The sequence below is a fragment of the Phyllobates terribilis genome, unplaced genomic scaffold, assembly GCF_046119375.1.
Source record: "Phyllobates terribilis strain yellow unplaced genomic scaffold, ASM4611937v1 Scaffold_11__3_contigs__length_659146591, whole genome shotgun sequence".
NCBI lineage: Eukaryota > Metazoa > Chordata > Amphibia > Anura > Dendrobatidae > Phyllobates > Phyllobates terribilis.
Genome location: NW_027362771.1, coordinates 402,439,838 through 402,461,712, shown reverse-complemented (window position 1 = coordinate 402,461,712; position 21,875 = coordinate 402,439,838).

The following is a 21,875-nucleotide window of genomic DNA, read 5'->3' as shown; positions in this document are numbered from 1 at the left end:
TGAGCAGAAGAGGGCAGTTGTTGGCTACCAGCATCAACAAGGCCGTCGGTATTCAATTCTGACTCCACACAAAAGACCTCAGGAGTGGACATGGATGTCAGACATCTGTACCATCTTTCAAAACTTTGATGACTACACCAAGATGGTGAGAGGCGGTGACGCCATAAGTCACGTCACCATCCCGCTTCTCTGTCTTCTGAAACACTCTCTGCTCACAATCAAATAGGATGCATTACAGGCGGAGCACGATGAGATGGAGCTAGGAACCATAAAGGGTGATTTCACACAGCCCAGCCTCATCTCATCCCAACGTGGATTGGGTGACAATGAGGAAGAGGAGGAGGAAGAACAGGAGCTAGTTTGATGTGCTATAGACGGTAGTCCCTGCACAACTGTCGTACCGTCTGTTCAGCGTGGATGGCCTGAGGACAGGGAGGAGGAGAGCATGGTCAGTCATCCTCTTGGTGAGGACATGGAAGTCTTGCCTGTTAGCAGTCTGGCACGCATGACTGAGTTTATGTTACGCTGCCTTTCCCGCGACCCTCGTGTTCTCAAAATTTTGGGTGACAGTCATTATTGGTTGGTGACACTTCTAGACCCATGCTACAAGAAGAATTTTATATCTCTTATTCCCGAGGCGGACAGGTCTACAAAAATAAGGCAGTACCAGAAGGCCCTTGTTGCAGAACTATTAAAAAAATTCCCATCTGAAAATACTGGCGGCACAGGTCACAGTTTTGTTGGACAACCAAGGAGTACATGTGAGAGAGACACAACTCCAATCCAGCAGAGGCAGGGGAACACTGTCAAAGTTCTCTGAGAGTTTTCTCAGCCCCTCCCATCGCACAGGCCCTGAGGCGCAGGGTACTCTCACAAGCAGTGCAAAGTTTGGGAAGTTGCTGAGGGAGTACCTTGCCGACCGTACCAATGTCCTCCGTGATTCCTCTGTGCCTTATAATTATTGGGTATCCAAGCTGGACACGTGGAATGAACTGGCTCTCTACACCTTGGAGGTCCTGGCCTGCCCTGCTGCTAGCTTTTTATCAGAGCGGGTTTTTAGTGCCACTGGTGGAATTATAACTGATAAGCGCATCCGCCTGTCAACTGAAAATGCTGGTAGGCTGACTCTTATAAAAATGAACATGGACTGAATTGGGCCAGACTTCTCAACACCACCGAATGATAGCAGCATAACATAAACTCAAATCCAGTGTCTTTTTTTGGGAGGTGTATTCCCATGCACCTATTCACACCCACACATGGGTATACACTTCCTGATTTTGGATATTTCTCTTGTCCTCCTCCTTCTGCTCATCCTCATCCTCCACCACCATATCACCAGGGTGACCATGGTCTGTGATTCAACACCCACATAATTTTTTTAAAGGGTGTTTATGATGCCCATAAAAATATTTTATATACAGTATGTTCATGTATACCCCCCAGGGGTAAATGTTTGTCAGCCCATACACTTAGTGCATGGGCATTTCAAGTATTGGAGACCCGCTCCTTTCTAATGGGAACGTATTTCCCTGCATTCACTGCATAGGCCAACACTATGGGAGACCCACTTCCTAATAATGGGAACATTTTTTCATGAGGCCCTCTATGTCTCTTCCAAGGGGCATTGGAGTGCCTCCCAATTTTTGTCAGCCCTTGCATTCACTGCATAGGCAAACACAATGGGAGACCCACTTCTTAATAATGGGAACATTTTTTTTCAGGAGGTCCTCCTCTACGTCTCTTCCAAGGGGCATTGGAGTAGGTCCAAATTTTTGGCAGCTCTTGCATTCACTGCATAGGCAAACAGTGTGGGAGACCCACTTGCTAATAATGGAAACATTGTTTTCAGGAGGCCCTCCTCTAAGTCTCTTCAAAAGGGTATTGGGGTGCGTTCAAATTTTCAAAGGGGTATTGGAGTGCATCCTAATTTTGGGCAGCCCTAACACTCACTGCATACGCAATAATAATTTAGGATACCCACTCTTTAGTAATGGGAACAACAAAACATAGCCGGCTGATGGCTATCTAAGAATAGTAAAGGCCGCCTGATGGCCCTATAAAAATAGGCTTTGTGACTTTCAGAGTCCCTCCTTCATAAATGAAACAGGATGTGTCTGATCATGTCTCACACACCACATGGCCAGATAACATATTTTCCAGGAAAATCCATTTTGGTTTCGTTTTTGTATGTTTTATTGTGAATCCGTAACAGTGCCGGAATACCTCTGTCAACGTTGTTGACAGCAGTGACCTGGGAGTCAGAAATGCTTCCAGGGGTCTTCCCCATGCTGTTTCCATGTCATTTGAGCACTGTTCCTATCGATTTGGGCAATTTTTAGGCCTCTGCAGACCGCCAGGGGGAGCCGCCTGAAAAGTGCTTGAGTTTCCTATAGACTTACATTGGGCTCGTTGCTCGGGTCGAGCACCCGAGCATTCCAATTTGCTCGACCCGAGCATCGAGCACCCGAGCATTTTAGTGCTCGCCAATCACTAGTGATTCACCCTTATTTGCATATGAATTCAAATGATACTTTCTCAGTAAGGCCACAGCCCCACTATCAGTTTTGGTCAGTATTCGGTCAGTATTTTTTCTTAGGAGAGGGAGCCAAAACCAGGTGAGGAACAATCAGAGAAAAGGTATAATATAAACAAGTGCACCAATTCTGCATTTATCATCCCCTCCTGGTTTTGACTACTACTCCTGAGATAAAATACTAACCGAATACTGACCAAATACTAATAGTGGGTCCATGGCATAATAATGACATGGACTGTCTAGGTAAAGGTATTGCTGGACTTGTCTTTGAAAGAGCTACATGAACAAATAAATAGTTTTGGAGTATGAAATCCTGCTGATATATTACCTTTAGAAAGTTTGAACAGTGAAGCTCAGCATCTCAGGTCTAATGGATCAGGATATTGGCTGCATTGATTTTTCCACATGTGCTGCAGTAATGTTTTATAAAACTAAGGCTACTAAAGCTATGTCATAGTGTTGCATAAATCTGCAGTTATTCATATTTGCAGATTGACTCTAATTTGTTCAGATAATTTGATTTGCATCAAATTTATTTAGTTCCTTAAGGACTGGGCGATTTTTGTTTTTGAGTATTCGTTGTTTACTCCCATTATTTCACAAGCCATAACTTTGAATTTTTCCGTCGACATAGCTGTCTGAGGGCATGTTTTTTTGTGGGACAAGTTGTGCTTTGAATGACAACATTCATTTTATCCTATGATGTACTTTGAACCGGGAAAAAATTTGAAGTGTGGCTAAAAAGCAAAAAAAGCTCAAAGTTTTTTTTTTATTCATAGCGTTCATTTTACAGATCAATATGATTATGGTGACAACAAACATGAATATTTTTTGTTTTATTTAAGTGGTTAAAAAATTTCTGAAATTTGTAAAAAATAACATTTACTTGTTACACCATTTTTCGAGAGCCGTAACGTTTTCAATTCTAGGGATTTGGAGCTGTGGAAGCTGTGTGAATGGCTTGTTCTTTGCTGCTGGAGCAATGTTTTTATTATCATTTTGGGGTAGATAACATAGTAACATAGTTTTTAAGGTTGAAGGAAGACTAAGTCCATCTAGTTCAACCCATAGCCTAACATGTTGATCCAGAGGAAGGCAAAAAAAAAACATGTGGCAAACACCAAACTCCACATTGGGGAAAAAAATTCCTTCCTGACTCCATACGAAAATCAGACTAGTTCCCTGGATCAACGCCCTATCAAGGAATCTAGTATATATAACCTGTAATATTATACTTTTCAAGAAAGGCATCCATGCCCTTCTTAAATTTTAGTAGTGAATCACTCATTACAACATCATGTGGCAGAGAGTTCCATAGTCTCTTACAGTAAAGAATCCGCGTCTGTGATTATGATTAAACCTTCTTTCCTCCAGACGTAGAAGATGCCCCCTTGTCCCCGTCTCATGCCTGAGAGTAAAAAGATCGGTAGAAAGGTCTTTGTACTGTCCCCTCATATACTTGTACATAGTAATAAGATCACCCCTAAGCCTTCGTTTTTCCAAAGTAAATAACCCCAAGTGTAATAACCTGTCTTGGTATTGCAAACCCCCCAGTCCTCTAATAACCTTGGTCGCTCTTCTCTGCACCCGCTCTAGTTCAGCTATGTCTTTCTTATACACCGGAGACCAGAACTGTACACAGTATTCTAAGTGTGGTCGCACTAATGACTTGTATAGAGGTAAAATTATGTTCTCCTCATGAGCATCTATGCCTCTTTTAATGCATCCCATTATTTTATTTGCCTTTGCAGCAGCTGCCTGACACTGGCCACCAAACGTAAGCTTGTCGTCCACCAATACACCCAGGTCTTTTTCAGTGACAGTTTAGTTTTGCCCAGTGTTTTACAATTAAGCATGTAATTATATATTTTATTTCCTCTACCCAAGTGCATTACCTTACATTTATCCCCATTAAAGCTCATTTGCCATTTATCAGCCCAAGCTTCTAGTTTACATAGATCCTTCTGTAATATAAAATTGCCCTCCTCTGTATTGATTATCCTGCAGAGTTTTGTGTCATCTTCAAATATTGAAATACTACTCTGTATGCTCCCTACAAGGTCATTAATAAATGTGTTAAAAAGAAACGGGCCCAATACTGACCACTGTGGTACCCCACTGTTAACTGAGACCCAGTCTAAGTGTGTTCCATTAATAACCACCCTTTGTTTCCTATCACTGAGCCAGTTCTTAACCCACATACATATATTTTCCCCTATCCCCATTGCTCTCATTTTATGTATCAACCTTTTGTGTGGAACCGTGTCAAAAGCTTTTGAAAAGTCCATATACACAACATCCACTGCATTTCCTTGGTTCAGTCCGGAACTTGCCTCCTCATAAAAGCTGATCAGATTAGTTTGACAGGAACGGTCCCTCGTAAACCCATGTTGATATTGGGTCATGAGGTTATTCTTCTTCAGATACTCTAGTATAGCATCTCTTAGGAAACCCTGCAGGATTTTACCCACAGTAGAGGTTAAGCTTACTGGCCTATAATTTCCAAGTTCGGTTTTTGTCCCCTTTTTGAATATTGGCACCATATTTGCTATATGCCAGTCCTGTGGTACAGATCCTGTTATTATGGAATTTTTAAAGATTAAAAATAATGGTCTATCTATGACGTTATTTAATTCCAGCAGTACTCGCGGGTGTATCCCATCAGGGCCTGGGGATTTGTCAACTTTAGTGATTTTTAGATGCCGCCGTACTTCCTGCTGGGTTAAGCAAGTGACATTTAATGGAGAATTTTTGTCATCACTAATCATGTTTTCTGTCATGTGATTTTCTTATGTAAATACTGTTGAAAAAAAATAATTTAGCATATTGGCTTTTTCCTCATCCTCATCCATCATTTCACCCAGACTATTTTTAAGGGGGCCAACAGTATAATTTTTTAGTTTTTTACTATTTATGTAGTTAAAGAATATTTTTGGATTATTTTTACTTTCTCTGGCAATGAGTCTCTCTGTCTCAGTTTTTGCTGCCTTGATTTGGTTTTTACAGAATGTATTTAATTTTCTGTATTTAGTTAATGCCTCATCACTACCTACTTGCTTTAGTTCTCTAAATGCTTTTTTTAGTCACTTATTGCGCCCCTTACAGCTCTATTTAGCCATAGTGGTTCCCTTCTATTTCTAGCATGTTTATTCCCATAGGGTATATATTGTGCACAGGTCCTATTCAGAATGCTAATAAATGTCTCCCATTTGCTTTGTGTAGTTTTATGTCTCAGGATATCGTCCCAGTTTATTGCACTAAGATCATCTCTCAACCGTTGGAAATTTGCCTTCCTGAAGTTTAGTGTCCTTGTAACCCCTCTACTACACATCTTATCAAAGGATAAATGAAAGCTTATTATTTTGTGATCACTATTACCCAAGTGACCCCCAACTCGTATATTTGATATGCGGTCTGGCCTGTTGGCTAATAATAGGTCTAGCAGTGCCCCCCTTCTTGTTGGGTCCTGAACCAGTTGTGAAAGGTAATTGTCTCTCAAAGTTGTCAAAAATGTATTACCTTTGCTTGAACTACAGGTTTCTGTTCCCCAATGTATTTCAGGGTAGTGGAAGTCCCCCATAATAATGACTTCTCCTTGAGTCGCTGCTTCATCTATTTGCTTTATGAGGATATTCTCTGCAGCTTCCATTATTTTTGGAGACTCATAACAAACCCCTATCAGTAATTTATTATTTTTTCCCCCTCCCCTTATCTCCACCCACAGGGACTCTACATTTTCATTAGATTCACATATATTCTCACGCAAGATGGGTTTTAAGGATGATTTCACACATAAACCACACCCCCCCCTCGCTTGTTCGTATGGTCATTTCTGAACAGACTGTAGCCCTGTAAATTAACTGCCTAGTCATGGCTCTCGTCCAGCCATGTCTCAGATTTCCCCACCATGTCATAATTTTTTTCCAACAAAATTAATTCAAATTCCTACATTTTGTAGATGAGGCTTTTGGCATTAGTGTACATGCATTTTATGTATCTCTCTGTACCTCTATTCCTTCTTACTATATTGACTGTTCTAACCCCACCTCCAATTTCTTTATTTGTGCCCAGGTCACTGTCTGCACTATCTTCCCCACCTATAAAATGAATACCCTCCCCCCCAATCCCTAGTTTAAACACTCCTCCAACCTTCTAGCCATTTTCTCCCCCAGCACAGCTGCACTCTCCCCATTGAGGTGCAGCCCGTCCCTAGCGTAGAATCTGTAGCCAACTGAGAAGTCGGCCCAGTTCTCCAGGAACCCAAACGCCTCATTCCTACACCAGTTCCTGAGCCACTTATTTATTTTCCGAATCTCCCATTGCCTCTCTGGCGTGGCACATAGTACCAGTAGTATTTCAGAGAATACCACCTTGGAGGTCCTTGCTTTAAGCTTGCAGCCTAATTCACTGAAATCATCTTTAAGGAATCTTCAAGATAAGATGTTTTGATCGCCTCTTATTACATTTTTTTGTGTTCTTCGGGTGGCCAAGAAAACCACAATTCATAGAATCATACAATCAAGTCGGGGATGGTGAAACTCCGGTGGCCAAATAAAGGGCTGCCCATCCGGGCATGTGTGTTGGGCGAACAGATCTTCTCCCAGATGCGGCACTCTTGGTTTTATGGGCACGGTGGTGGTGGCGGCGCCCGGGTTGCCCAGGCCTTGCGGCCAGGCCTGGGGTATCTGGAAGGTGAAGGGCGGCGGCGCCCTGGGCTACTTGGCCCTGCGACCAGGCCGGGGGCTCCGCGGAGGTAGGGGGCGCTGTTGGTATTGCGGCGCCCGGGGGTACTAGGCCTTGCGACCAGGCTGGTGGTACTTCCTGCTTGGTCACGCTCGGGGTCGAGGCGTGTGACGTCACAGGGGTCGCGGCTCCCGTTTGAGGCCTAGTCTGCGGCGGTGACGTTGCAGCGACGGGCACGGCTGGATAGACTTCGGGCTCTGCGACGGGGAGCTGGGGCAGGTACGCGGTTTCCCGGTTTGGGGTATAGACGTCCCCTTTACCTGCCTCCACTCGTTCGGCTCCCTTCTCGGCGCCGTCTCCGGCCTTCAGTCCTCCCGCGCCATCCTCAGAGGCGGTCTGTCTCCTCGTCTCGGGTGGCGTGCTCCGCTGACAGGTCTCGGTCTGCTGGGCCATCTCACGGCTCCACTCCGCCAACGTCTCTCGCTGCACCCGGGCCATCCTCCTTGCGAGGCCCTCCAGAGCGGTCTGTGCACACTCCCGGTCTCGGGGGAGCTGTGCTAGGACCTCCACTAGGCCTAGTGGGGTCGTTGTTTCCAGCAGGCTCCTGACCAACGGGTCGGTGCTGCTCTGCTCTCCTTCTGCTGTTCCCGGCAGGCTCCTGGCCAGCGGGCCGGTGCTGCTCTGCTCTTCTCCCATCTCCGGGTAAGCTTCTTCTGGACTCAGCTCTAGGCTTCTTGTCTCCGGGTGCGCTCTCTCCAGACTGCTCCAGGCGACACCCATCTTTGCTCTCTTCTTCTCAGTCCTCCCACTTCGAGGGCGGTCCCGGGGCCACTTGGTGATTGTCAGCTCCAGGGGCAGTTCTTTCACGCTGACAGACACCTCTAGCATCACAGTCTCTGTTGGTGGGGGCGGTTTCCACTTTTGGCGCCATTTTCGGTCCTGGCCCACGATGGGAGGTGGCCTCTTGCCACCCTCTGGCACGCCCATAATGGCGTCCGCTCTTCCAAGGCGGGAAACCTTTGGAAATGGCGGGAATCGTCTCCCAGTGGCGGGAAACTCTGCAGATGGCGGGAAAAAGCTGTTAATGGCGGACAACCGGCGGGATTCGACCTGTGATGGAGTCCGATGGCGGGGACCCTCCGGAACCGGCAGGAGACTTCTTTTTGAGGTAATTTCGTTCTTTTCTTCAGGCACGCAGTACCCGGTTGTTGTGGGCACGTAATCCTGCCGACTACGCCAAAGTTGACGCGCCCCCTGGGCCATATTCTTTAGGGGAATACCCGGAGCCGGATCAGATGGGGGTTGTAGTCTTCCGAGTGGCTGTGACCCGGTCCGTGCCCAGGGTGTCAAGCTCAGAGTATGTGGCAGTCCTACAGATGTTATAAAGTTCTTTATGTCGACTACGCCACCCGTTGTATTGCGGTCACTATGGCCGCCGCTGCAGCAGGGTCCGCTGAGGCTGATGGTGTTGGTGCAGCTTTTGGTAGTATAACCCCCAACGGGTGGGGTATAGCCTCAGGGGGTCAGGTGCAGAGGATGGGGGTTGTGGTGGTGCAGCATAGATGTTAAATGAAGACAGAGTCGGGTTGTGCAGTTTAGGGTATTTACTCACTGCTGATGTTCCGGTCACTCTAGCTTCAAGTGACCACCCGAGCCGTGCTGCGTCCACCAGGTCCTGGATTCAGCAAACCCCCAAACAAGTCCGGAGCGTGACCCTGAGCTCTCCTTCTGTCCTTTCCTCTGGCCGTCCCCACTAGTGATCCACCTAGGTCCAGCTCCCTCGGGCCTTCTGTTGGGAGACCCTTGGCCTTGGGTTCCCTGACCCTCCACGTGGTTTGCCTTCGGGTGGATGTGGTGGGTGGCCGTGGCAGACGCTGCCCACGGCCTCCGGTCTCTGGCTAGGGTGTACTTTTGCCCCCACCAGGGATCCGGTACCCTATTGCCGACTCTTCACCCGGGGATTGAATTTGGGTTCTCAGAGTCCTCTCTTTGTCCCCTCTGGGTCTTTCCTCCTTTCTCCTCTCTCTCTCTCTGGGGCTGCTCTGCTCTTCTGCTCTCCTCCTCTGGCTTCTCACAGACTGACTGACTGTGGCAGACTGACTGACCCTGATCTTAGATGGTGCCCACCTTAAATACTCCCTCTATGTGTGAGCTCAGGTGACCAGCACCCAATGAGCTCCTATCTTTACCCAGGCTGCTCCCCCTATCTGCCCCTACACTACTTGGGATGTACCACCCCCCTCCCACTCCAGCCAGGAACAGACTCGGTCGTACCTGCACATTTCTAAGTGGGAGTACCGTTGGTCTGTTCCTCGGAAATGGGATGTGTGTAGTGCATGCAGCTTACTGGGCTCAGATCCACACTCCATCCTTACCCGGGAGTGGAATATCACACCTCTGGGTTGAAGTGCAATACCCCTGTAGCAGCCGAATCCTCAGGGTGCTACACATGCATAGATAATTGCTTGCAAATTATTATTATCTGGGGTCTCTACAGATTCCAGAGCTTAATAAACATAGGTAAAAAAAATGTTAAACATTATACTCACCCAGGTCTCAACTGTCCCACCATGTAGCCCCAGTTTTGGATGTCTTCTTCAGTCCCTTCTTTGTTGGATCATCTAGGCAGCACAGGAGGCACTAAAGATAGTAGGCAGATAAGAGGCCGAAAATCATTGAATATGGCACAGTGAAGACCAGACTGAAAACGACAACTAGATCAGAGCAGAATTTGTGGGAAGACAGGTGTGAGCTGGGTGAGTATATATTGTTTTATTTTTTAGTCCTTTAACTTATTTTTTGAAAGCAAATAGCAAAAAATATTGACTCAGGCAAACTGTATTTTTTTGTAAAATGTAGGGGCATATTTGATTAGCCTTGAATCAAACTATATAATGGGGGCTGTGGTGGACATCACACTGCATGGGGGGTCTATGATGGACATCATAGTGTATGTTGGGGATTATTGTGAATATTATACTGTATATTGGGGGGCTGTAGTGAATATCATACTGTGTGGGGTGACATTATACTATATATTAGAGCGGTGGAGCCATCATACTATAAAAAGGGGGCTGTGGTGGACACCATACTGCATGAAGGGCTGTGATGGACATTATAGTGAATATTGGGGCTGCTGTAGATATTATATTGTATGGGCGGCTGTGGTGACCATCATGCTGTGTAGGACAGTGTGAGGAGGGGGTACAGTTTAGAGATGACAACGTGATGGGCAGGATGAGGACATAGTGCAAAAAATGTGCACAGTATAAATGATAAGGTGTAGCGTAAACTGGGGACACAGTATGGAGAGAGATTAGCATGACAGGGGGACAGTGTGGAGCTTTAGAGAGTGTAAGGGAAAACAGTAGGGAGGGGACAGTCATGGTATAGACCAGGGGTCCTCAAACTACGGCCCGCGGGCCACATGCGGCCAGCGGAGGACTTTTATCCGGCCCGCCGGGCTATGGGCGGAGGAGAGGAGAGTGGTGCCATTGCCCGCCCTTCCTCCCGCTTGCTCAGGGCCCCGGCAGGCGGATACCTACCTCTCCCCGTGCCTCCGCAGATCCGCTGTCTTCCTGCTCTGTGCTTCCTGTGACGTCTCAGGTCAGAGGGCGCGGTGACGTCTTTACACCGTTCCCTCCCGAGTGCCTTCACAGGCAGCGCAGAGCAGGACAATGCCGACGCGACACTGGAGTCCAGATCAGAGTAGAGCAGCGGCAGCAAGTGAGAAGTGAGGTGAGTATTGAATTTTATTTTTTTTTATGTATGGAGGCATAGGTCATTATATGGGGGGGTGACATCCTGCATGGGGCATGATATGGGGGAGTGACATGCTGCATGGGGCATTATATGGGGGGGTGACATGCTGCATGGGGCATGATATGGGGGAGTGACATGCTGCATGGGGCATTATATGGGGGGGTGACATGCTGCATGGGGCATGATATGGGGGAGTGACATGCTGCATGGGGCATTATATGGGGGGGTGACATGCCGCATGGGGCCTGATATGGGGGAGTGACATGCTGCATGGTGCATTATATGGGGGAGTGACACGCTGCATGGGGCATTATATGGGGGGGTGACATGCTGCATGGGGCATTATATGGGGGGTTGACATGCTGCATGGGGCATTATATGGGGGGGTGACATGCTGCATGGGGCATGATATGGGGGAGTGACATGCTGCATGGGGCATTATATGGGGGGGTGACATGCTGCATGGGGTATTATATGGGGGGTGACATGCTGCATGGGGCATTATATGGGGGGTGACATGCTGCATGGGGCATTATATGGGGGGGTGACATGCTGCATGGGGCATTATATGGGGTGGTGACATGCTGCATGGAGCATTATATGGGGGGGTGACATGCTGCATGGGGAATTATATGGGGGGGTGACATGCTGCATGGAGCATTATATGGGGGGGTGACATGCTGCATGGGGCTTTATAAAGACAGGGGAGTGATATCCTGCATGGGGCATTATATGGGGGGGTGACATCCTGCATGGGGCATTATATGGGGGGTGACATCCTGCATGGGGCATGATATGGGGGGTGACATCCTGCATGGGGCATTATATGGGGGGGAAAGGGACATCCTGCATGGGGCCTTATAAAGACAGGGGAGTGATATCTTGCATGGGGCATTATATGGTGTGAGAAAGGGACATCCTGCATGGGGCATTATATGGGGGGTGGCATCCAGCATGGGGCATTATAAGGGGGGAACAGCCTGCATGGGGCATTATAAGGGGGGGGGGACAGCCTGCATATGGCACTATAAGGGGGAAACAGTCTGCCTATTGGGAACATTTACCTGCCTATTGGGGACCTATGCTGCCTATTGGGGACCTATGCTGCCTATTGGGGATATTTACCTGCCTGTTGGGGACATTTACCTGCCTATTGGGGACATTTACCTGCCTATTGGGTACAGTTACCAACCTATTGAAATACCGGTTGATTTAACTTTACTTGTTCTTCATTTTAAATATTGTATTTATTCCTGTATTGTTTTTTTTACTTCAAAATAAGATATGTGCAGTGTGCATAGGAATTTGTTCATAGTTTTTTTTAAAAACTATATTACGGCCCTCCAATGGTCTGAGGGACCGTGAACTGGCCCCCTGTTTAAAAAGTTTGAGGACCCCTGGTATAGACCGTGGTCACAGGGGAAGACGGTGTGGCGATTATACCTGAAAATGGCAGACGGTGGTATGATTATAGCAGATAATTAGTGATGAGCGAGTGTATTCGTAACTATTCGCTACTTGCATGAATAGTACGGTATTCAGGTTACTCGTTATATTGTGAGCATTTGTGTACTCGCCTCGCTATATTCGGATGTCCCGCCCTGCAGTTTTGGTGCCTCCTTTGTAGCCACTAAACATGCTGGGCTTCTTATCCAATCACAGTAATGCCGCAGACATCTTTATTTTGGCATTACTGTGATTGGCTGGCCGCCCAGCATCATAGGGTCTATTTAAGCCTTGCCGCCACCATTTTGTGCACATTGCGTTCGGATCCTGCGTTCTACATGCATAGGGAGAGATCACTGAGGTGCTAGGAAGAGTGTTTAGGCCTCTTGATAAAACAAAAGCCCTTTTAAGGGCTACCTGCAGTGTATGCTAGTACAGTGTAGAGTAAGGAGGGAGAGATACTCGAGCAGGGACAGTTTAAAGGAGTCGCTCACTAGCTCCATAATACCACCAAAAAATAGCTCTTTTCAGAGCTGAAGGCACACAACAAAGTCAGAAAACAGGGAGGGAGAGATTGTGTAATAGGTAGGGAGAGGTTAAAGTGTTCTTCCAGTGTCCATCTTAAAACAGCTCTTGTCAGAGGCAAAGCAATATTTTTCCACACACAGAATAGTAGCATTTTGTGCTGCCTTTTTTTTAAAAGCAGCGGTCAATTTTCTCCACTGTTTTAGGGGTCAGAGCCTGGCATCTGCTGTCCACATTAGTCCATTTAAAAAAGCAGTAGTCCAAATATTTCCTACTGCCTGCTACCAAGCACGCACCAGGCCATTTTCCCCACTGTTTTGGGGGTGACAGCCTGCCGTCTGTCCACATTAGTCCACTTAAAAAGGCGTTTAGTGCCCTACGCAAAGCAGTAATCCAAACATTTCCTACTGCCTGCTACCAAGCACGCACCAGGCCATTTTACCCACTATTTTGGAAGCCACCTTACCAAGGGCCACTAATCGCAAATAGTAGTTAGGCTGGAGTAGGAATACTGTCCTGGTTTCTCCACTGCACAATGTGTATAGGGTTTGTAATAATTAGCCCTATGGGCTGAGTCATGGTTGACTCAGGAAGCCAACATCCCAAGGACCTCCAATCACAAATATTAGTTAGGCAGGAGTAGGAATACTGTCCTGGTTTGTCCACTCCGCAATGTGTATAGTGTTTGTAAAAATTAGCCCTATGGGCTGAGTCATGGTTGACGAAGGAAGGAAACAGTTTTCACCCTCAGCGGTGAACTCACTATTGCATGCGTCATCGGAACACCCATTACATATGATCAAGGCCGTTCCAATAGGTCAGTTCCATAGACTGAGGCAGTTATGCTCAACAGAAATGAATTTCCTCACGCAAGCTCAAGATCTCATGAACAAGTTTAGAGAGAGAGGATATAGTTATCGTTCCATTAAAAAAGCTTTTCATAGAGCGAAACATACTACCCGCCATCAATCATTATATATTGCCAAATCGGCCAAGGATTCAAACACTTTGCAGTTTATTACTGATTTTCATTCCCAAGCATCTGCTATCCATGAATGTTTGAATAAATCCTGGCCCGTGTTGAAGGCTAATCCGATATTAACAAAATACCTACCAGAAGAACCACAAATTACGTTTAGGGTAGCCAGAAATCTCAGTGATCAACTTGCTAGGAGTCATTATTATCCTGAGTCTTTTCATTCCAACTTTTTGGAACAATTACCTCTCAGAAATGGACGCGTACCCTGCGGAAAGTGCGTAGCGTGTCCCAATGTTGATCGGGCTACTTCTTTTAATGATTCCCAGAACTCTAGAACTTATGATATCACTAAATGTATTATTTGTACTTCAAAAGCGGTAGTTTATTATGCCGCATGCCCTTGTCCCAAAATCTACATAGGGCTTACGACTAGACAACTTAAAGTAAGAATCCGGGAATATGTTCTGGGTATTGAAGCGGCTGCCAATGAAACCAACGTCTCTGTATTGAAAACCATCCCTAAGCACTTCCGGATGAACCACAATTGTGATTCATCCTTAATAAAGGTTCGTGGTATAGACCAAGTTACCACCAATATCAGGGGAGGAAGGGTCAGCCAAATGCTGGCACAGAAAGAGAGCAGATGGATATGGAAGTTAAAATCGTTACATCCACTAGGTCTGAATGAACAGATCAGCTATGCCCTATTTCTTTGATAATTTTTACTTTATTTATATACAGCTCCGGCAAAAATTAAGAGACCACTGAACAGTTTTCTATTGGAAAGCATGGAAAGCCTGGTGGAAAGCATGCCAAGACGCATGAAAACTGTGATTAAAAATCATGGTTAGTCCACCAAATATTGATTTCTGAACTGTTCCTGAGTTAAAACATGAGTATTTTGAGGTCTGAAAGCACTGTTTCTGTTTTAATATTTTGACGCTTTATCATTTGCTGCAAATAAATACTACATTTTTAGCTTTGAATTTCGGAGACATGTTGTCAGTAGTTTATAGACTAAAACAACAATGTACATTTTACTCAAAAATATAACTATCAAGATAAAAATTAGAGAAACTGAAAATTTTGCAGTGGTCTCTTAATTTTTGCCAGAGCTGTATTTGCTTTTAACATCCTTGGGTTTTTATTCTTGTCATTGTCATGCGCAAGGTTGTGTAATTGTCTGTTAACCAGTTGTTTACAACTTGCTTTCTTTTTTTGATTTTTTTGTATTTTTTCATGCGACAAACATTTTCCATCAAGTATACAGAGCACAATGATGGCTGTTTTTTCTACCCATGATGATTTCTGTTCCTTTGGACATGATGATATACTCTAATCACTGGGACCTTCTTTGAATATTTGTCCCGTAGACGTATGAATTATGTGCTTGGACCAGCACTCGTCCTCGATGCTTTTCTGGACGATTTACTTATTTTTCATATTTTTTGTATATTTATGATTTTATTCTTTTTCATATTTATTCATACTGGTCTATTAATTGAGGAGACTTAGTCAGGTTTCCTTTGCATATGTATTTCATGTATAATATTTTAATAATTTTACCCACCTTTCTACATGCACTGTCACTTTGTATTATTCATTATTATTGATATTAATATATTGCACTCTATTTATTCTATTTATGTATAGGTATATTTATATTTTTTGTTATATTTTGTATTTATTCATCTTATTTTACATGTCACACTTTACATTTTATAGTTATTATATATTGTGTAACTATATATTTATCTATTCTTTGATTATATGCATTTTTATAATTATCAATTTATCACTAATTTGATGGATTTCATATTATAGTATATCTGTCTTTATACAGTGCTGGCCAAAAGTATTGGCACCCCTGCAATTCTGTCAGATAATACTCAGTTTCTTCCTGAAAATGATTGCAATCACAAATTCTTTGGTATTATTATCTTCATTTAATTTGTCTTCAATGAAAAAAACACAAAAGGAATTGTCCTAAAGTCAAATTGGATATAATTCCACACCAAACCTAAAAAAGGGGGTGGACAAAAGTATTGGCACCCTTTGAAAAATCATGTGATGCTTCTCTAATTTGTCTAATTAACAGCACCAGTAGCTTACCTGTGGCACCTAACAGGTGTTGGCAATAACTAAATCACACTTGCAGTCAGTTAACATGGATTAAAGTTGACTCAACCTCTGTCCTGTGTCCTTGTGTGTACCACATTGAGCATGGAGAAAAGAAAGAAGACCAAAGAACTGTCTGAGGACTTGAGCAACCAAATTGTGAGGAAGCATGAGCAATCTCAAGGCTACAAGTCCATCTCCAAAGACCTGAATGTTCCTGTGTCTTCCGTGCGCAGTGTCATCAAGAAGTTTAAAGCCCATGGCACTGTGGCTAACCTCCCTAGATGTGGACGGAAAAGAAAAATTGACGAGAGATTTCAATGTAAGATTGTGCGGATGGTGGATAAAGAACCTCGACTAACATCCAAACAAGTTCAAGCTGCCCTGCAGTCCGAGGGTACAACAGTGTCAACCCGTACTATCCGTTTATGTCTGAATGAAAAGGAACTGTATGGTAGGATGCCCAGGAAGACCCCACTTCTTACCCCGAGACATAAAAAAGCCAGGCTGGAGTTTGCCAAAACTTACCTGAGAAAGCCTAAAACGTTTTGGAAGAATGTTCTCTGGTCAGATGAGACAAAAGTAGAGGTTTTGGGAAAAAGCATCAACATAGAGTGTGCAGGAAAAAAAAAGAGGCATTCAAAGAAAAGAACACGGTCCCTACAGTCAAACATGGCGGAGGTTCCCTGATGTTTTGGGGTTGCTTTGCTGCCTCTGGCACTGGACTGCTTGACCGTGTGCATGGCATTATGAAGTCTGAAGACTACCAACAAATTTTGCAGCATAATGTAGGGCCCAGTGTGAGAAAGCTGGGTCTCCCTCAGAGGTCATGGGTCTTCCAGCAGAACAATGACCCAAAACACACTTCCAAATGCACTAAAAAATGGTTTTAGAGAAAGCACTGGAGACTTCTAAGGTGGCCAGCAATGAGTCCAGACCTGAATCCCATAGAACACTCAAAATGGCAGTTTGGAGAAAGCACCCTTCAAATATCAGGGACCTGGAGCAGTTTGCCAAAGAAGAATGGTCTACAATTCCAGCAGAGCATTGTAAGAAACTCATTGATGGTTACCGGAAGTGGTTGTATGCACTTATTTTGGCAAAAGATTGTGCAACCAAGTATTAGGCTGAGGGTGCCAATACTTTTGTCCGGCCCTTTTTTGGAGTTTTGTGAGAAATGATCAATGATTTGATTTTTGCTTCATTCTCTTTTGTGTTTTTTCCTTGCAAGCAAATTAAATGAAGAGAATAATACCATAGAATTTGTGATTGCAATCATTTTCAGGAAGAAACTGAGTATTATCTGACAGAATTGCAAGGGTGCCAATACTTTTGGCCAGCACTGTAGGTAACACACACATATATTTCTGTGTATTTTTATTTTTTATTTTATTTCATTTATATTTTTTTGTCATGTGTTTAACATTTTATTTTTATGTCATATACCATCTCTCATTATCCGTTGGTTGATTTCCTGACTTTTCCTCCCTAGATGTAAAATCTCTTTTGCACATATAGTGCTCTATGTCTTTTGTATGGAGACATTGTTCTGCCCATACAGCACAAGTTTGTGTGATGATCAGCACTCATGGCTTCACTGCCTCCCGTGGCGTTCTCGCCGGCTGTGTCTCTAAGGGTCCTGTGATGTCTGATCATGTGCTCGATCACGTATCTCGGGTGTCATCGGCCTCATAACACTGTTGCTGTGGGCGGGGCGGGTGGGCGTCGACTGTCATGGTTCACTTATTGCTCATCTCACATTCATTGGTGCAGCGGTCACACACAGCCTACTTACATTGGTCAGACAGGCCTTTTTAAACCCTGCCTATCTACGATGACGCCACCCTCTGACAAAGGCAGCTGTGCTGAATCGCGCGTCGGGGTGTGCGCGATTGGTGAGTGTGCTCAATGTAAGTATTTATTAGGTGCTACATGCATGTATATCTTGGCAGCTATTTTGACTCCTTTTGTGCTATGTGTCATACAGTACAGACCAAAAGTTTGGACACACCTTCTCATTTAAAGATTTTTCTGTATTTTCTTGACTATGAAAATTGTACATTCACACTGAAGGCATCAAAACTATGAATTAGCACATGTGGAATTATCTACTTAACAAAAAAGTGTGAAACAACTGAAAATATGTCTTATATTCTAGGTTCTTCAAAGTAGCCACCTTTTGCTTTGATGACTGTTTTGCATACTCTTGGCCTTCTCTTGATGAGCTTCAAAAGGTAGTCACCGGAAATGGTCTTCCAACAATCTTGAAGGAGTTCCCAGAGATGCTTAGCACTTGTTGGCCCTTTTGCTTTCACTCTGCAGTCCAGCTCACCCCAAACCATCTTGATTGGGTTCAGGTCTGGTGACTGTGGAGGCCAGGTTATCTGGCGTAGCAACCATCACTCTCTGGACAAATAGCTCTTAGACAGCCTGGAGGTGTGTTTGGGGTCATTGTCCTGTTGAAAAATAAATGATGGTCCAACTAAACGCAAACTGGATGGAATAGCATGCCGCTGTAAGATGCTGTGGTAGCCATGCTGGTTCAGTATGCCTTCAATTTTGAATAAATCCCCAACAGTGTCACCAACAAAGCACCATCACACCTCCTCCTCCATGCTTCACAGTGGGAACCAGGCATGTAGAGTCCATCCGTTCACCTTTTCTGCGTCGCACAAAGACACGGTGGTTGGAACCAAAGTTCTCAAATTTGGACTCATCAGACCAAAGCACAGATTTCCACTGGTCTAATGTCCATTCCTTGTGTTCTTCAGCCCAAACAAGTCTCTTCTGCTTGTTCCTAGCAGCTATTTAACCATGAAAGCTTGCTGCACAAAGTCTCCTCTTAACAGTTGTTGAAGAAATGTGTCTGCTGCTAGAACTCTATGTGGCATTGACCTGGTCTCTAATCTGAGCTGCTGTTAACCTGTGATTTCTGAGGCTGGTGACTCGGATAAACTAATCCTCAGAAGCAGAGGGGACTCTTGGTCTTCCTTTCCTGGGGTGGTCCTCATGTGAGCCAGTTTCTTTGTAGCGCTTGATGGTTTTTGCAACTGCACTTTGGGACACTTTCAAAGTTTTCCCAATTTTTCGGACTGACTGACCTTCATTTCTTAAAGTAATGATGGCCACTCATTTTTCTTTACTTAGCTGCTTTTTTTTCTTGCCATAATACAAATTCTAACAGTCTATTCAGTAGGACTATCAGCTGTGTATTCACCAGACTTCTGCACAACACAACTGATGGTCCCAACCCCATTTATAAAGCAAGAAATCCCACTTGTTAAACCTGACAGGGCACACCTGTGAAGTGAAAACCATTTCCGGTGACTACCTTTTGAAGCTCATCAAGAGAATGCCAAGAGTGTGCAAAGCAGTCATCAAAGCAAAAGGTGGCTTGAAGAACCTAGAATATAAGACATATTTTCAGTTGTTTCACACTTTTTTGTTAAGTATATAATTCCACATGTGTTAATTCATAGTTTTGATGCCTTCAGTGTGAATATACAATTCTCATAGTCATGAAAATACAGAAAAATCTTTAAATGAGAAGGTATGTCCAAACTTTTGGTCTGTACTGTATATGACAAGATTACCAATTGAAGTTATATATTTTTTTGCTGGTTGATTAGTATTACTGACCACACTCTTTCTCTGGTGCCCCTCTACCGCAATGTTTTTAATCACTCCAGGTCTTTTTTTTCTTTATTTTCTTTACAATTATTAATAAAATTAAAACTTTTTTAAAATGATCCCTTGGACTTTGCTGCAAAGTTTTTCCTCTTGTTTTGTCATTTGTTCACTTCATTAGTCCATAGCACTAACACCTTATTATAGGGCTCTCATTTTTTGGTTAGAAATAGAGATGAGCGTTGTTCGACTCGAACTGTCCGCAAATCTCAAATTCAAGCTGTTTTGGGCGGTGTTCGAGCCGTTTGGCGAACACGAACGATTTGAAAAAAATTTGGCTGTTCAAGGTTATGTTCGATAACTGTTCGTGCACCAAAATCATAACTGGATTTTTTCTCAGTAATGATGAAAATTAATGTTAATACGCAGTTTGAGTGTACAGCGGGGCGGGGGGAGGGGCAGGGGATGCATCTCTGCAGGAATAATGAAGATCTCCATTTTTTTTTCTCTTTCCCGCATTTACAGTGGGGAGGTGCAATCTGTCAGCCTATCAGCAGCGCAGACACGGAGCGAAGTGGTTTTTTCACACAAGCAAGGGCATGTGTCATTGGCAGTGTATGTCACATGTCCTTGCCCTATAAGACCCAGCCATTTTCCCCGTTGCCACCATTTTCTCACTGCTGCAACTGCGTGTTAGACGGCACCGCTGTTGCTGTGTGCGCTATACCTTGTTAATTTCAAGCCAATTTTCGCACAAATCTACAGATAGCTTGGGAGTAGGGAATAGTTGTGATTGCAGTCCTTTTAAGGACTAGGTTACAGCATTTCCTATGACTTTTATCAGGCAGGTCTGTGCTCTTAAATAGATAGGTTGGGAGTAAAGACTAATTGTAATTGCAGTCCTTTTCAGGACTAAGTTACATCAGTTCCTATCAGTTTTTGCCAGGCAGGTCTGTGCCAGTGCTGTGCAAGTTTTTTTCACAGTATTTGGCTAAATCTAGCAAAGCTAATCCTTTTTGGCCTATTGCAGAGTGTGTTAGTCAGTGGAGTAGCCTATCTGTGTTGCAAGCTACACCACCTGTGTATAGAATACCAATTTTTTTACTGCACCTAGTGAAGTAAAACCTTTCGGGCATAGCATCATTCTATTAGTCCATCTATACTAACCTCCACCAGGTTGCAAATTGAATATAATTTTTTTCTGCATCTAGCTCTGAAAAAATATTTGGGCTTCTAGCAGTGTGTGGGATTTGTTCTATTAGTCCATCTATACTGACCTCCATCAGGTTGCAAATTCAATATCATTTTTTTCTGCATCTAGCTCTGAAAAAATATTTGGGCTTCGAGCAGTGTGTGGGACTTGTTCTATTAGTCCATCTATACTGACCTCCATCAGGTTGCAAATTGAATTTAATTTTTTTCTGCATCTAGCTCTGAAAAAATATTTGGGCTTCTAGCAGTGTGTGGGACTTGGTCTATTAGTCCATCCATACTGACCTCCACCAGGTTGCAAATTGAATATAATTTTTTTCTGCATCTACCTCTGAAAAAATATTTGGGCTTCTAGCAGTGTGTGGGATTTGTTCTATTAGTCCATCTATACTGACCTCCATCAGGTTGCAAATTGAATAAAAAAAATTTCTGCATCTAGCTCTGAAAAAATATTTGGGCTTCTAGCAGTGTGTGGGACTTGTTCTATTAGTCCACCTATACTGACCTCCATCAGGTTGCAAATTGAATAAAAAAAATTTCTGCATCTAGCTCTGAAAAAATATTTGGGCTTCTAGCAGTGTGTGGGACTTGTTCTATTAGTCCATCTATACTGACCTCCATCAGGTTGCAAATTGAATATAATTTTTTTCTGCATCCAGCTCTGAAAAAATATTTGGACTTCTAGCAGTGTGTGGGACTTGGTCTATTAGTCCATCTATACTGACCTCCATCAGGTTGCAAATTGAATTTAATTTTTTTCCGCATCTAGCTCTGAAAAAATATTTGGGCTTCTAGCAGTGTGTGGGACTTGGTCTATTAGTCCATCCATACTGACCTCCACCAGGTTGCAAATTGAATATAATTTTTTTCTGCATCTACCTCTGAAAAAATATTTGGGCTTCTAGCAGTGTGTGGGACTTGTTCTATTAGTCCATCTATACTGACCTCCATCAGGTTGCAAATTGAATAAAAAAAATTTCTGCA